The following is a 15,893-nucleotide window of genomic DNA, read 5'->3' as shown; positions in this document are numbered from 1 at the left end:
TTCAGCCTCATGCTTCTTTGTCAAACCTGAAGCCACTACCAGCCAAACTGATATGTCCCAATCAGATAAAGAAGAGTGACTTAACGTCGGGAAAGAGTGCACTACTTTCATTTCCATGAAGTGACATTTCAGTCAATTATCCATTACCTTGGCAACATCTGTAGGAGAGAGCGATGAGAGAAGCCTGGAGATGGTGTGCAAGTGATCCAGAGAGAGGAACTTTCTGGTAAACTGTAGAGAAGAATAGATTGACAGAAAATTGGATTTCATGGCGTACCATCAGGAGGGCTGGGTTCATTCAGCGTGCTGTGTGTCTGCAGGCATGCTGATTATGATAGCATAGCTCTTCTGTGCACACAGGACTTTAAGTCTGCCAATACTTGGCTAAACGGGGTATGTGCATACGCGCATACTGCACACTCACATATTCATTCGCCAACACATCTCACAATATAGGTCATAAAGGTTTTTTTATGTAACAGTTGACACGGGAGTTTAATGGAGTCCTGCAGTTGCTTCTCTTTCCGTTCAGGCCTACTAAGAGCCGCTGGAAAATTAAATAATGAATGAGGTTAATGGGTCACGATGGTTACATATGACCCTGTTTTCCATTTATTTCTCGTTTTCCAGGAAGGTCACCTGTTCTAGTGCACTGTCTGGTCCAGTCAATAACAGCACACACACAGCCTAGTTTGTTGCTGCTGAGCAGATCTGATCATCTAACTAACAAACTCATGTTTTAAGAGCTTAGAGCTGCTTTCTTGGGACTAGCAGCAGCTGTGGCAAAACTTCAGTCACCTGCTGATAACAATTTCAGTTGAATATCTTTTGTTTTTGTTGTGACTTGAAAGAAAAGGTTGCATTTGGGAAAGGGCCAGTGGCTCTTGGATTTTATTGTATTTGCATTTCATAAATTAAATCATTCAGTAGAGTATCTGATGACAAAAATATGGATTAGTTCCAACCGCAGATGATAGTCAAACTTTCTCTATGTGCAGAGTTGTGGATATTGTGCACCCACACGCATGCAGAAACACACACTTTGAGTGAATGAAGCTGCAATTTTAGCTGACGTATGTGGGCCACTTCCCCTGCTGCCTCCTGTCTCAACACTGTAGGTCAAAATATGTTCACATAAGAATAGTTTGTGTTCAGCATCCAGCAGAACTTATTAAAAAAAAGTGTGTACTTCCACTTCCACTAGACGTGGCTACAGACTTAAAGCTTTGTGCTGCTTTCCTTACAAATCAGATTTGAAATGTTGGTAGTGCTGGATGGAAATCAGAATTCATCAGGGGGCCACGAATGTCTGTACAAAATGCAGTGGAAATGCTCGCTGTGCTTTGAGAGATTCAGTTTTCACCAAAGCAGAGTCATGGCTGAAGTTGATAATTGCCCAGGACACATTTGGCTAACCGCTGTTGAAAAAAGATATATGTGACCAACAACACCCTTTTACGGGGTTTGTTTTGCATTCTCATTTAGAGCTATCCCCTTGTAAATGACTCATCCAAGTTACAGTCAATGGCAGTGAAATACAGGATCTAATAGATTTCCAGTCACCTCTAAACAGTGATAGAACTGATCTTCATATTTCATGTTGGTCTTCTGGTTCAACAGTCACAGACAGTCAAGTGTTCAGTCAACCACAAAATATGAAATCAGCAAGTCAAACACCAAGTGCACAAATGAGTGACATGCATCAAAGCCTAAGCCATAATATATTGCATTTTTCACACTGTAAAGTTACCAGACTTGATTAGCAGTACGAGGTAGGCATCCAATTTCTTCTTGAGATTTATAGTATACAGTCAATTACAGTAATATGCAGTATACTTTTTACATCTTTTGAATTGCTTCTTATATTTAATGTAATTGTGCTATTTTAAATATTCAAATCACTTTAGAAACACACCAGTGTGTTTACCTGTCTTCATTCACATATTTCCCTAACGGCCGCGGCAGATGGCTATCCTCTTACTGAGCCTGCTTCTGCCCGAGGTTTCTTCTTGTTAAAAGGGAGTTTTTCCTTCCCACTGTTGTCCAGCGCTTGCTCATTGGGCGTTGTTTGTTTTCTCTGTGTTATTGCAGGGTCTTTACCTTATAATAGAAAGTGCTAAAAAACTGTAATTATTATCATTGGGCATTTGTAACTTCATTACCCTTTGTATGTTTCAAAAGCTCACTGGAAGAATGAAAAATGAAATGTTTATTTACAGGTAATATATAAAAATAACTGAATAGCACATTTCTCATTCTAATTACCAGAACCTCCTGAGGTTAACCTTTGTCAGTGGACAAAGACCTAGTTCATGGGGTAAATATAGTTCAGTGTGCCGAGCCTGTGGTTATGTTTCTGTATGTGTGTCACTGTGTTCCATTGTGCATTGTGACCTTCATCAACCTCCACCCATTCACTCATCACTCTGCTGATTGTTAGGCATCAAAGGTACACACTGTGGCTCACAATGGCATTGTGGTTGCCAAGCAATCAAGCTCCGGATAAATTGACAAAGGACATTTTTACGACATCCTGTATTAACTCAGTAACCCCCTTTCCAATGTAAACATTTCCATCTAGTCGACAACAGTATATTATTCCTGCCCTGAAGAGCTAACAGTTGCAGCCATTGTGAAGCAGTTAAATCTACATTAAATGAGGAACTCGCTTGCATATGTACTGTACTGGGCATGGTACGTGTAAAATAAATTTTACTAACTGACATGACTTCACTCTCGTTCTGCTTGCTGGTTCAGGGAAACCCTTTTTTTTTTTCCAGTTTTAGGATGCTACATTCTTCCAAACTCCCAGGGATACTTATTCAACACTAAAAGCTGGCTCACCTCCTTCATCTCCATGTGTAGAACCTCCCCTGAGTCATGGAAGCTAAGCTAAATTTAGCAGACCTCAAAAAGTAATGGTGTGGCAAGTTCTTATTGAGTTTTCTGCCCACAAATATCTCTCTCACTCTACCTAGTTGTGTTTTGCTCTCTATGCTTATTTTCTCAGTAAAAGGCTTGTCCGTGACTCACCCACGGCAGAGTGGGGCCCTATGAATTATTGAACCAATGGTGGAGCTCTCATAAATAATCTAACTGTATATCGCTGGGTGAGCATGTCAGTTCATTGGATACATCTCATCTTGAGTCTCACTGTCAGTACCACCTAGACCTGGGTCCAGTAACAGCTAAAGGCCAACATGGACATAAACTGCTGCACATAGATGCAAACTCGACAATATACAGATATATGGAGCGTTTTCATTGGCTTCTATTGAAAGCAGTCTGTCTGGGCTCTCAAACAGAAATGACAGTTGCCAGTACAACACAAGCCAATGCAGACTATATTGTGGAGGCTGCTTGTAAAGAGTCAGTAGTAGATATACTGCACAGTGGTAAGAAGATTCTTGGTTTGGATCTCCTGGTTAGTTTGCCAGTTTCTATGTAAGATTGCATGTTGTTCTTCTGCCTGAGTGGGTATCCTCTGAGTCCTCTGAGTCCTCTCCTTATTGTCCAGAAACATGCACGTTTCATTAATTGATTCTAAATTGGTAGATTTAGATAGGCAGATAAAGTGCTTAAGCATATAGAATAAAGTGCTTTATGAATATGTGCAATCTTTAAAGTGCTTTCAGTTGTCAGTAAGAGTAGAATTGTGCTATTTAAATGTCAGACCATGTCCCTGTGCTTTCTTCTGAATAATATGTTATACAGTTGTAGTAATGAGGAGGGGATAAAGTGGGCAAGATTATCTGCAATAGCATTCGCCTACAGTTAATTAGTCATTCAGTCTAATTTGCAAGTTAATAAACCAGTCAAGTGAGCTATGAGAGAGCTATACCATGTGTGTCATTAAATCAGAGAGTACTGTCATCCCATGGTCCCACCTACGCACTCGATGCATTTTTTTCCTCCGTCATGCATTCATGCATGCAGATGTCAAAAATGTTGCAGCCATGTATATCAGCATCTAGTTAGCACTACCAAATGAGAGCGAGCTGCACAACAAATATCAGCAAACACACAGACTGTGCACGTTGGCATGCAATCTGTCTTCCTAGTTAAAGGTACACTGGCTGTATTTGGAAAAAATAAAGCAAAGCGAAATAAAAAATTGATGTGTGATAAATTTGTTCTCAGATATGCTGTGAACAAACAAATAAAGCTCACGTGTAATGTTGTAATTAATTAGATTTATTATTTTTCCCTATCTGACCTTTTTACATATTTTACTGAAATTACTGCCACTTGATACTGTGAAATGTGACAACAAAATGAATGATAATTCATAACTCAAATGTTCAAAACAACTGGACAGTTTAAATAAGTCTCAGAGTTTACAGTAATGGCCTCTGGTGGACTGGTGCAAAGCAGGCTTATCCTGGTTAGGAGTTGGAGAGCAGCCATGATAACTCAGCCAACAACAATATGTTGATGACTGCAGTTGGTTAAATTCACAAAGAGCAAAGCCAGCAAGCAGTACAGATACCGAGCCTGTCTGCAAAGAAAACATATCTACTGGAGCTCACAGCGCACAGTTCAAATCAATTTGGAAGTTAGTTTGAGGACAGCTACACCAGATATCAGGGTTCACCCACCAGCCCAATCACTCTGTAACACCTTGGTAATAAGCCAGCTAACAGTTGGCTAACCCACTATTTCTGAAGTTCTGCGACACTTTGTACGACATTGCTTCTTCGTTGCACTGCTTCCTCGAGTGCATGAGAGAAGTCAGAGAATGGCTTTCAGACAATTCCCTTATCCTGAACGAAAAGGAAGCGGAGATTGTGGTGTTTGGCAACCATATCCCTAGGGGCCTATCAGCCGATACCTTTGGTTCCTTTGCCACTTCTTTCTCTGACTCAGTTAGTGACCTCGGGGTTCTGCTGGACAGCTCTTTCAAATTTAACAAACAAGTGTCTTCAGTAATCAAATCTAGCTTCTACCAACTGCGCCTTATTGCTAAGACTAAGCACTATGTCCCTCATAAAGATCTTGAAAAGTTCATTCATGCTTTTGTGACTTCTAGATTGGATTACTGTAACTCCTTCTACTTTGGTCTTCACTCCGCTCTCCTTCACAGACTTCAGCTTGTCCAGAATGCTGCGGCTCGCCTTCTGACTGGCACTAGAAAGCATGCCTCTATCACCCCAGTTCTTATTGAGTTGCATTGGCTACCCATAAAATATCGCATTGAATTTAAAATATTGTTGCTCACTTTTAGAATTATAAATAATTTAGCCCCTCGTTATCTTGTCGATCTTCTTAGTCTATATGTCCCTGGGCGAGCCCTCAGGTCTTCAGCCCAATTACTCCTGGCTCAGCCTAGATCTAGACTTAAATCTAGGGGTGACCGTGCTTTTGCCCTGGTTGCACCGAATCTGTGGAACAACCTTCCTATTGCTATCCGTGCGTCAGACTCCGTTTTATCTTTTAAACCCCGTTTAAAAGCTCATTTATTCAACATAGCTTTTCCATCTAGTTAGTGCCCCTGTTTTATATTTGGTTCAATTTCTTATTTATGTACTTTATCTTTTAGCTATATCTGTTCTTAGTAACTTTGTTCTTATATTCCCTTTTATTGTTGTATAATTAGTGCTCTTAACCTGATGACACATGTGGTACTTTGTTAATAGTCTTTTATTTATTGTCTTAATTTTCCTGTTTTTATTGTACAGCACTTTGGTGTACCACTGGTCTTTTAAATGTGCTATACAAATAAAGTTGTATTGTATTGTATTGTATTAACCTGATGTTGTAGAGGTTAAATTCCACTAAAGCCATAGCCATTGTTCCACATAAATAACCAACAGTGTCGAGAATCAGGTCAGTTTCCTTTTCTGACTTGTGGCTCAGAAAAGGAAATGTGGGACCTGTGATACCCACCCATTCACTGTGAATAGTTTGGATATTTACCTGAGATCAGTTGGACTTTGCTTTGAGTCATAGAGCTCCACAGCTGATGAGTTCTGGGCGGCAGTCTATGTGTGAAAGCGGCTTTAAATTTGAGTCGGTGAGTCACAAACAGAGCTTAAAAGCAGCTGAATTTTAATCTGGAGGACTAAAGCTATGGGCCGATAATAACACTCTACGTGGGAGTTTGTGGTGATTCGGCTAAACTAGCTAAAACCATCACTCAATGCAGTCATAATGATGTCCTTGAGTGCTAATTATGTATTAGGACTAATTGTGTAACCAAGACCGCAACTTTTTTTTATTTGAGTTTGGATTTTTGGATTGAATTGGTAAATGATTTTGTGTGTTGTATGTGTTTATGTGTTACTTACTTGTTAGGTGTCACTGTTCGCATGTAACTCTTGAACAAGAAAGGAAATAAAAATGTCAAACTGCTCATTAATTAAAGAACCCAGCAGTAGATTAATCTGCATTGGTGTCGTACAGTAAGATTTGGCAACAGTACAATCCAGTCTCTGGACTGCCAGCATGCTGTAGGTAATGGCGGTGAATTAGGTATAGAGCCAGGTCTAGAGGTGGTGTGGGCAAATGACTAGGATGCCTTCTGGGCTTCTCTTGGGCAAGGTGTTCTGGGCATGTCCTGGGGAGGAGGCCCCAGGGTGGAACGAGAATATGCTTGCATCTTTAATATTCCCTGGGAATACCTTGGTATTCCCTTGGACAAACTGGAGGCGGTGGCTGGGGAAAGGGAGGTCAGGGCTTCTCTGGCCCTGACCTCCCTTTCCCCAGCCACCGCCTCCAGTTTGTCCAAGGGAATACCAAGGTATTCCCTTGGACAAACTGGAGGACAGCAGTGATAATAGACTCATAATAGATAATAGATAATAGATAATAGACTCATGAGGCTGCTGTCCCTGCAACCCAGCGTTAAATAAGTTTCAGAGGATGGATAAAAGGAAAAAATTGTATTTTATGGTTATTTCAGTAAAAAATTTAAAAATATAATCATAAGTTCATAATTCTTTCTTCTTCTGTCTATCCACAACCAAACAAAAGGTTAAAGGTAAAAAAAATTTTAAGTGTCTAATTAAAGATTTTTTTTAATTTTTTCAATTCTTTTTTAATTCACCTGTTTGTTAGTAATGGTAATATAATAATATACTGTAATTGTGCTTAGGTTTCTGAAGTAAAAGACTTGATGTTATTGAGATGTTGCCCACAGTCCTTGACATCTCTGAGCACCTGGCTCTTTGTATCAAGTGCAGTACGTGCACTCTGTGACATCGGAGGGTCATTTCAGATTCTAATTGCTCATTATTTAATGTAAAACTGACTTCTAGATGAGCCAGTTTGCTAGTGACTACATGCTGTACATTTATATACTTAACCATAAACACCCAGACCTCCCTGCTTCCTGTGATTAATTCTCGTTGCAGTCACAATATTGATTGTTTGACGTGTGGGAGAGCTGCTGAATATTGGAGAAACACTTCAACAGCTTTGAACGTTTTAGTGTGGTTCTGCTGATGGCAAGCAGCCCTGAGATGCAGAGCAGCAGGTGCTGAGTGAACACACCCCCTACGGCGAGTGGGCAGCATTGACCGCTTATAATCGTTTCACCAATGGTTTCACTTTTTCTCCTGTTGCTTTGTAGCTCGTTTTTACTTTTGTGGTTGATGAATTTGGACCAAGAAAGCAAAATAAAGACACTGGGATTTTTTTAAAGGTTTGGCATGTATGAATATAAAAAAAATAATAGAACGTGTAGGTTTTTGGTGTAATTGTACAAGAAACGAAACAAAAGCAAAAGCAGTTCTCTTGGCAATTTGCTTAGCTGGCGGGCTGTTGCCAGCATGGTGCCTTTCGTGACTGTTATTCCCACAGGAAGTGAAGGTTGTGGAATGCCCCTGCAGTCTCTCTCCATATGCCCAGAAGAAGAAACACGCACACACACACACACACACACACACACACACACACACACACACACACACACACACACACACACACACACACACACAGGACAGCAGAGGCTCTGCTTTATTGTGTGGAACACTATATTTATGGATAATGTTTGATTCTTGGCCTATTAATATAGTTTATTCCTACGACACATGTTCCTCTGAGAGAACCGAACATCAGATTGGATTTTGAGCATCCCTGCTGGGTAAATAAATTTGCATGTTAATGAAAGAAATTGATTTTATCAAGACAAAGACTCCATACTAAAACCTTTCCTGTTTCATGAGAAGGCAAGTCTTTTATGCAAATGTAGAAATATCTAGAAATTCACTGATTTTTGTAATTCTGGATAGGTGAAAGACTCAGTGATCGGTATCTGTTTTTGTTCTTCTTCATCTAATGAAAGTCTACATTGTGAGGCTTTCACAGCGAGTATGCCAGAAACTCTTTCACTTAACATACATATTGGAAAAATGCATTTTGGCATGTTAACAACAAATTGTCCAAACAGCGAAATACATTTGCGCTTTACATTAAACAATGTTTTCAGATATTAAATTATGACACATAAATTGTCTGTTCCTTGCCAAACATGCCAAAAAATGTTACTTAAAAAGAAAAACACTATGTATTCCTTTTAAACCACACAAATCACCATGGTTTCTTTAACCATTTGATCAGACTTAATCAATGATTGTATCAGCAGTTAAAAAAAAAAAAGCACTAGCAGTCAGACGAAAAGTGGAAGCAAACAGCAGTCTCAAGTCCCTTGTTTTGTTGATCCATTTATCCACCCCAACCTCCTCCTTTTGTAGCTTTATAGCTACAAAATAGGGGTGAGTTTTAATAATCAATTCATTGATTAAAATCGATTCTGGCTTGGATAACGTGATATCGATTCATTAAAATCCTGAATCGATTTTTTTTTTATATAAATGTATTTTGCCCAAAATGCCAGAATCTCAGGTGAAACGTCACCAAATTTCGACAACCACCAAACATTTAAAACAGTAAATGAGAGCAGGTACACGGCTTCTGCACAAAGGCGTAAACACACAGCGCGGACCCGCGGATCAGAATCAGTGAGATGTCGCCTTTCTCACACACTCGGGGCTGAAAGCCGACAGCTCGCTGATTCTGATGTTTCGGCGGGTCCACGCTTTGTGTTTACGCCATTTTTGCGCTGATTCTAAAGCTGTTAGTTTGATCTCTCTCCAAACAATATTGACCGAACCAGCAGAAGAAGATCCAAACTAGGCTTCACATAAACATCGTCATGGATTCCCTCTTACTTTTGCTGTTTTGCTTCCACCACAATAAAATCACACTTCATGCACAGCTCTCTCTCTCTCTCTCTCTCTCTCTCTGTACTTCAAGAACAGTTTCCCATCTAAAAATCTGTTTTCTGCATTATTCACTTGCTTGTTACGCACAAGTCTACCGTTATTTACAGCGCTGTCGGCCGCTGTTTTTTTTTCCTTTTACATACTTCCGAAAAGAAAACCTAATTTCTGCCGTTCTATACTGAACAAATTTAAACTTTTTAAAATTATGCAAAATGCAAAACGCTTAGCCGTGTCTCTAATAAAACCGCTGTAACTTCAGAGGTGATGTTCATAAGTTGATTAATGGTTTCCTTTTGTTTTTGATCTACTGCAGAATATTTTGATAAAATTCCAGGCCAGGAAAATCACCTTCATGTTTTTCTGTGTTTTATCTTCAGCTACTTTGACACAAAGGCCTCTGCTGTGATGCTCACACCTTTGATAAAGTCTGGAAAGTGTCAGCTTCCTTTTTATAGATACAAAAATATGTAAATGTACTGATCTGAATTATAATATTTCTGACTGTCTGAGGCAAAATTTCCCAGATTCAAATCGATTCGAATCGAATTGAATCAAATTGTGGATCGAATCGATTCAGCTTGTGAATCAGAATCAAATCGATTCTAGAAATCAGTGACGATACCCAGCCCTGCTACAAAATGATCATGATGTTTCCTACTTAGCAGCCTTTTATCCACTAGAGGGCTTTGTAACTTTGGGAGCAAAAAACGTATATTATCACAATGCTTGTGATTTTAAAAATGTGGGTATGTGCGTGTCTGAACTGATGCTTGTCAAAAGATTTCTTTTCTATACCTAGGATGGTTCAACAGCTGGTTATACAAATATGTTAGAAACAACGTGAATAATTTATCCAAGCTATTGACAGGTTTTTGCACCAATAAATTACAAATTTGACAGCAGGCCACTATGAATGGTCCACACAGACATGCTTTGTTTTATACCCTAATGCAATATTGTTGCAAATTAAATGCAACAAATATTTTACAATGAGTTCACTCTTGTGGCCTTGGGGTTTATGGACAGAGCATGGAAAGTTGGATAAGATACATTTTTGGTGGGATGATAATCCCTAATAAACCCAAACAGATTCTGGTAACATTTAGGTTAACAATCATGTGCGGTGCGGAGCTCCATACTGTGGTGGATTACTCTATCCAGGACGCCGTGTGAATTTCTGTGTGTGATCCAGGTCATTGGCTGTCAGAGCAGCTGTCACGTTACTCTGACTGACGAGAATTGAAACGCTGAGAATGAAGGATTAATCAAGCATAGTAACGTGGCCAGGATGATGACACGGCGCCAGCACCTGCCAGCACTTCGCTCTGCATTTGTCTGAGTGTGTCTGAAAAGCACCTCACAACTTGAGCAAGACAGCCGCTTCCCGGTTTCCATGCCAACCGCAAGGGCTGTTCATGTTGGAGCATGCTCAGTTTGGCTACCTTCTCTGTAACAATAGCCAGTGAGAGGGCTCACACTCACACACACTCTCTCTCACACGCACTTTACTCCAGCTCGCAGTGGGAGCGAGACAGAGAGGATAGGCTGCCCGCTGCGCTCCGGAGCTCATAACACACACAACGAGCAACAGACACACGCTGCTTTGTAACAAAGGTGAGTACACAAACATACAAAAATTCTTTTCACTTTTATGGCCTTTATTATCTTATGCGAAAGAGTTTGTGGCATATGCATCCTTCCCTGTGCTGGAAAGACCTGCAGAGTGGAGATAGTTGTTACCGGTGGAAAAACTAGAGCAAAAAGGAAAGAAGCATGTGGTCTGGTTGGTGAAAGAGCTGCATGAGCCTCTTTCTTAAAATGCCTTTGAAATGAGGCTATTATCATACATTCAATTCCCTATGTTTCAGCTTGCAGGTGGTCTCTTGCAAACAGGGGGTCTTGTCATTTTATGAATGGTGAAAGCAGATTGAATATTTATTCTGCTCAATCGGAGGTGTAGTAGTTGACGATGCAGGGATCGCTCAATAATTCATAGAGCCTTGTATGGAGGGAAGTCGAGGGATGACAGCAGGTGTAATGTGATGCTTTGCATGGACAAAGATAGATGTTCTAGGCTTCTTTTGATAGTACAGCCCATTTTTACAACCTACTTTTGCTTATTTGTGTGTTCGTATCGGACTAAAGCTGGGAGCTTGTGTGATCACTAAATGTGTAACTCAAAAGGGCAAAGTCTTTCCTGGAGGAAAAGCAGGATAAACAGATGCAGTCTGATGTAGATGCTCAGACATCTTTGAAAACGTTGCATGATGTGAGTAGTTTCTTTTCAGGTCTGGATGACCCTCTAAAGATTTTGGGCCTGTATGTGTGTTGCGGACTGTCTGCCTGTCTGTCTGTGTGCGAGTTTGTACCGGGGCTGTTCTACACAAGAGATATCGTCAATATGAGCCATCATTCCCGCCCCGTGTCTCTCTGAGGCATACTTAGAGATTCACTCACAGGCAGACATTCACTGCCCGCCTCCCACAAGATTAATTATGGTGGCTGATAAATTCCTGTCTGGTCGATAGTGTATTCCTCTGCAGCTGGCCAGAGCCTTGTGTTTGTGTTGGTGTATGCTGATGGTTATTTAGAGAGCAGCATGAATATCAACTGGCCTTGGCTGTGGCTTCATGTAAAGCAGAGGTGAAGGAATGGGTGATCAAATTCATAACAATTTTTTTCAGTGCTTATGAACATTAGTCTTGTGTTGGGATAGTTCCTTGCAATAAAGTATGTTTTGCAGTCATCTAATGACACCATAAAACTCCTTATACCGTTACGAATGACCTGTTTTACCAACTTGTTCAAACTTTTGACTAGAGCTCCTTAATTTCTTTTTTCAAGTAGTTTATTTCAGCCAGCTGTAGCTTACATGGTTCCATGTTGATGTCCTGAAATTGATTTAGAAAATTTGATTTAGACCAACAGTCTAAAGCTCTAAATAATTACATTTGCAGTAATAGTTGCAAACAGAAAACACAAACATCTAATTGCAGATACAGATACAGTCATAAAGCATTGAAGATTTGCACATGCTAACCTATTCTCTACTCTTGTTCTATATTGTGTAAAGGCTCAAAAGATATTAGCGCAGTTTAATTTATCCCGAAAGCCTTTGTTGGGTGTCTTTTGCACTAAACGAAAAAAAATTGATCAAGAATCAATACAACAATTGATAAAGAATTGGACACATAGGCAGAATCATTAAAGGCATTGGTATCAGTAAATTCTCATCAATACTCATCTTAGTCGGCAATCATTGTCTATTGGCACAGGAAGTGAGGTCTTTTGGAGTTGTTGTTTGTTGGTTCTGGATAAATATAAGTACAGCCGGATGTCTTTGCTGTTTTTTATATTTTGTATTTTTCGACATCAGGTAATGTGCAAGAGGTTTATCGGCTGGCTGCTGTTGCTGGAAATGGTGACAGTGAAAGTTGGGACTTAAGTAGTAAATGTGCTATAAAATCAAAACAAAAAGCTAAAAGAGGCAAAAAAAATTGCTTGAGATAGACTGTTAGAAATTTCTTGTGGCTTCAGATCACACACTCTATATAAAACACACTACTTAAAGCCACCTAGTAGCCATGGCCACCTGGCATTCAAAGTGGCACTTCTTCCTGGTAATGTGAGTCTACAACGAACGACTCACTTTTGGGTCAAAAACCTCTAGTGGCTATTTGAGGTACTACAGCCACTTGGATTAGAGCCTTTTCATATTAGTAATTTGTTAAATTATTGTCTGCGTAATGTTCCTCTTCCTGTTCCATTACTTACATAACCACTCCAGTGCCTGGATTATACTTTCCCTTTTGGTCCAAGTGATATAAATTTGATGATGAGACTGTGAGTGCGCGGGTCGACATCCGTTCGTTTGACTGTTTTTTGTGGCCGTGAGGACTCATCTGCAGAGATTTCATATCACAATGCACCAACCGTGCACGGGCACCAGGCGGCGGACTTCAAGTGCACATTAAAAAAGTCTAACAGCAATGTCTCCAGCTGTCCGTGTCTGCAACAGAGTATAATCAAGGCTTAAGTTTCCCCTGTCTTTCTCTTCTCAGTTGCCTGTCTGACAAAGACACACAAGGCACACACAGCAGTACCTAAAATTTTCAACTGAGAGGACAATTGACAAATAAAAGAGGAGAGGATGGGACACATGGCTGCCTAGGGAGAAAAGAGAAAAGCATCAGAGAATGGAAAGTTGTAGAGTGATGGATGGTAGACAGTGGGAGAGAGAGGGAGGCAGTCTTTCACCCTGCGGGAAATTGGAAAATAAATTGAGTTGACATAGGCAGGTTTGCATAGAGATATTGATGCTGGGGAGTGGGAGAAGAGAGCTTTTGACTCGGGGCTTAAAAGGTTCACGCGAGGCTAATCATGTCTGTACCCACCGGTTAGGATGACCAAAAGGTTTCTTGGGGATAGTAATTAGCTATTTCCATCTGCCATTTATAGAAAGATACAGTCCAATGTGGTTGGCTCTTCAGCGCTAATTAAATGGTGCTTTGGTATATAGTTAGGTGTACTTAGGAAAATGAGGAAGAGTAATTATTCTAACAAAAATCAGAGAAATAAACTTAGCTGTTATTGGAGCATCTTGTGGGTGAATCTTCTGCTTGGTGCCAGTAAAGTGGGACCCACTGTGGGATGTCAAGTTTGATTTTTAGTGATGTTCACATTTCGATGGCTTGGAGCAGACAGCTAGAGTAAGAGTAAGGTGTCATGCATGCTTGTATGAATGTGTGATGGAAGTACTAGTCAAAGTATGCTATGTGTTCAACTATATATATCCATTGCAGGAACTTTGCCCGAAGACAAGGATCTTCTGGGAGTCATTGCTTTTCCACCATGAGGACTGGGGTCTAAATTATGTTCTGGGGAAATTATTTTAGCCCTCAGAAGACCTTGGCGAGGTGCAAGGACTCTAAATGTGCACCAACTTTGGGTGGATGGGGGAAGTGCTGCACTTCCACTGGCTGCATAAGATACATGCAGCATTTGGACCCACATTTTAGAAATTGTTTCTATCTAAAAAATGATGAGAACACAGCAGCAGGCCGTGCATTAAACTGCATAAATGTAAATGCACTCTCATACAATAGTGAGTTTACTGAGCATTTGAGCGTTGATGTTTGTTAGTCAGGTCTCTGTAAACTGAGGTGACAGCTGATCAATGGCTCTTCATCCTTTTCATTTCCAGTCCCAACACCCACCCGTTCAGCCCCACGTCTTTGTCTGTGCTACTAAGATACATCCCTCCAGCTCCATCTTTTCATCGCTCTCATCCCTTCTTCCTCCAAACCCCTCCTCTCCTCTCCTCTCCTCTCCTCTCCTCTCCTCTCCTCTCCTCTCCTCTCCTCTCCTCTCCTCTCCTCTCCTCTCCTCTCCTCTCCTCTCCAGTTTAAGCCAGTCATAAGTGTGTCCTTGGCTTCCTGGGGAGCAAGAAAAGGGGCTTTACTTCCTTCCCCCTCCCCTGTTCATTTACTCCTCCTCTCACTCTCCCTATCTTTAAAAAAGGTGTTAGTCATGTGATGACATCCAGAAAAGCTTCAGCACATACAGATCCTCATAGGCGCCTGTAGGAGCCAGTCAGTCGATAATCAGGGCTCGATGTATCTCTGATGGAGCTGACAATGAGCTGACAAGAAAGGCTTATGGAAAACACTGACACCCCCCACAGCAAGGTCAGGGTTCAGCATTGATCCGGTGAAAAAGAGGCGACTGCAAGAATACATGGCTGAATTTAAAAGCAGTTTGTCTAACGTTACAGAGTCACAGAGTTTCGTTTCTGCCATGTTTTCTCCGACTGCTTGGAAAGTCGCATCTTCCAAGTCATTTCTGATTCACTGAGTCTGGCCAGTATTGTAACAGGGGCTCTTTTGCAAAGAACCAGATTTTCAACACCAGAACTTTGTAGTTTTGATATGAAATCAGTTTGTAGTCCAACTGCTGCTGACTAGTTACGCTTCAGTAAGCTCTGGTTGCAGTTCATTTGAAATAAAAATAAAGACAAATGAAATTAAATAGGGGGAACGGTCTGCAACCTATATGTCTCCAAGTATTAGGAGCCTAGTATTCATATTAATAGCATATAATTACCTTTGTCAAGCAAGTTATGTTTTTTTGGTCTGCCAGCCTGCCTGTAAACACAATAGCTCAAAGTTTTAAATGATTTCCGTTTAAAGAAATTAAAAATTTAAATTTTGCGTATGCGTACAAGGGTCTTCAAGGTCAACGTAATGATTTATTGGTCAAAAATTGACAAAAGGTCGTTTACCTTAGAGACTATGATTCTTAGAAGTGTGGTGTGGTGTGTTGTCAATATATAGAAAGTACTGTATTATCCTGTCTTCCTTCTCTCTCCCCAACCAATCACGGCAGATGGCCCCACCCCTCCCTGAGCCTGGTTCTGCCGGAGGTTTCTTCCTGTTAAAAGGGAGTTTTTCCTTCCCACTGTCGTCAAAGTGCTTGCTCATAGGGGGTCAAATGATTGTTGGGGTTTTCTCTGTATGTATTATTGTAGGGTCTACCTTACAATATAAAGCACCTTGAGGTGACTGTTGTTGTGATTTGACGCTATATAAATACAATTGAATTGAATTGAATGACTATAAAGATTTAAAATATAACAAGGTAACTTGAGCTAAAAATGTAATAAGCTCAAGT

General features: G+C 40.5%; 1 protein-coding gene across 2 annotated transcripts in view; it reads left to right on the top strand.

Moving 5' to 3' along the window:
- The window catches only part of arhgef49 (Rho guanine nucleotide exchange factor 49), a 75,088-nt gene that overhangs the window by 19,370 nt on the left and 39,825 nt on the right, over positions 1-15,893 (top strand). The window contains exon 1 of one of the 2 annotated variants that reach the window (XM_026143681.2): positions 10,684-10,838. The exons of the other annotated variant lie outside the window; for it this stretch is intronic. The gene's annotated coding sequence lies outside the window, so the exon portion shown is untranslated. Of the gene's footprint in view, positions 1-10,683; positions 10,839-15,893 lie in introns of those variants that run through there. 2 annotated transcript variants of the gene reach the window in all.

The sequence above is a fragment of the Astatotilapia calliptera genome, chromosome 16 (genome assembly GCF_964374335.1).
Source record: "Astatotilapia calliptera chromosome 16, fAstCal68.1, whole genome shotgun sequence".
In the NCBI taxonomy this organism is placed as follows: domain Eukaryota; kingdom Metazoa; phylum Chordata; class Actinopteri; order Cichliformes; family Cichlidae; genus Astatotilapia; species Astatotilapia calliptera.
Note: the sequence above shows the minus strand (reverse complement) of the source record. Positions and strands in the feature narration are given on the sequence as shown.